Source organism: Lathyrus oleraceus, chromosome 2 (assembly GCF_024323335.1).
Source record: "Lathyrus oleraceus cultivar Zhongwan6 chromosome 2, CAAS_Psat_ZW6_1.0, whole genome shotgun sequence".
In the NCBI taxonomy this organism is placed as follows: Eukaryota; Viridiplantae; Streptophyta; class Magnoliopsida; order Fabales; family Fabaceae; genus Lathyrus; species Lathyrus oleraceus.
Window position 1 is genome coordinate 442,663,303 of NC_066580.1, and position 1,911 is coordinate 442,665,213.

A 1,911-nucleotide genomic window follows, 5' to 3' on the forward strand; every position below is an offset into this window, starting at 1 on the left:
CGTTGTTATTTAGATTTTGATCACTAGAGTTTTTGTTTTTGTTTCTAAGATATGACATGTCTTCTGGTTTGATTGAATATGGTGAAACAAAAGTTATTGCTTGATCTTTATCTTGGCTAGTTGTTTATGTTTTATTGCTTTTCTATTGTTTTTGTGTGTGGTTCTTTCAATCTCGGGGTCAAATAAGATTTGATCTTCAAGAACTTTACCTCGCATAAATAATTTGTAACAAAACTAGCCAATAAATTTTAGTAGGTTAGTTCAAAAAATAAAAATAAAGTATGCACAAATAATAACAATTATGATTAGATTACTCAAAATGATAAAAAGTATTGCAATTCTTTTTTAAAATCTAAACATCAGTCCCCAATAACGACGTTATTTTGTTGATCATAGTATATTAGCATTGAAAGATGAGTAAGTATTTAGATCATCGTCTATACATGGACTGGTGCAATTTCAAAAGTCGTTCAATAGTTCTTATGATTTTAAGAAAGGTTTGTAAAATTTTGTTTGTGTTGAGAACTTAATATTGAAATAATGGTAAATAAGATTAAAGTTTTGATAGATGAGAAAGCTTTTTGGGGTTAGATTTCATCGTCATGTATTCATGTACTATTGTGATCATTAATATGTATTTCTAATTAGCAATTAATATTACCACATATCACTCTACGTTCATTGTTTATCTCTAAATCAACATCGTGAAATCAATTGTATTACCCAATAGGCGATCTTTCAGCCTATTGATCAATACGACTACATTAAGATTCGATGGTATGCACGGATGTTAGATATAAATCTATCTCTAGACTTTAGCTTCTATTTATCATAAAGAAGCTCATCAATATTAATTCATAATTAGATATACATAAAATGCCATGAGCAATATTGATACGTGAATATTCAGACAACTACGTCTAACCCCAATAAAAGAGAAATCAGTTACTATTACTCATAGTAGTTGATTAGTGATAACCTATAAGAAAGAAGTTAAATATTACTTGTGACGATTTCTTGGACAACGCTTTGTCTTAAATCTCTCTCTCTCTCTTCTCTCTCTCTCTCTCTCTCTCTCTCTCTCTCTCTCTCTCTCTCCTCTCTCTCTCTCTCTCTCTCTCTCTCTCTCTCTCTCTCTCTCTCTCTCTCTCTCTCTCTCTCTCTCTCTCTCTCTCTCTCTCTCTCTCTCTCTCTCTCTGTGTGTGTGTGTGTGTGTGTTGTTCTTGTTGTGTTTCTATGAGAATCCACCAATAATATTTTGCCCAAAAGTCTCTTTTCAATGCAGGTTTCATTTGTTGTTTATAAAGGTTTGTACTAGCAGTCTTGCTTAGAGAGACCCTTAGCTCACCTAGTGAGCCTGTATTTTTACGCCACAAGTTCTCTACAATATCATCCAAGTGGGCCTTGCCACTTCACTAGGCCAGACCCTGTTTTTTCCTAGCAGTCTTGTCTTTCTTCCTTTTGAAGTTACTTAGAATGAAATGAGTCTTTTAAATCACCTTAATTTGCTATGAGATATTGTGAAACTCTCCTAATGACATTCTCTTTGCTTCACCATGAAGTAACTTAGCTTTGAAGAAAAGTTTGATTCTTTTGTTCCGTCTTAACTCGTCCATCGAACTATCTTCCTCGCCTAGCAAAGACATTCATGCATGTGTTATCATGTATTTAGATGAGTGAGAAGTTGGTTGGCTTGGCGAGGTGAATGGTTTTTCTTCGCTATGAATGCTCTTGTCTCGCCTAGCAAGTTCTCTGCCCTTTTGTTTGATACTTCCAGTTTTCTGGGATCTTTTTCACATGTACTTATGAATACCATAGTTAAAAAGCTCATGCAAGTGTTTTATCATTTTTTTCATGATAAATTATGGTTGTTTTATATGATTACTTGTGATTTAAGTCAATAAATATATA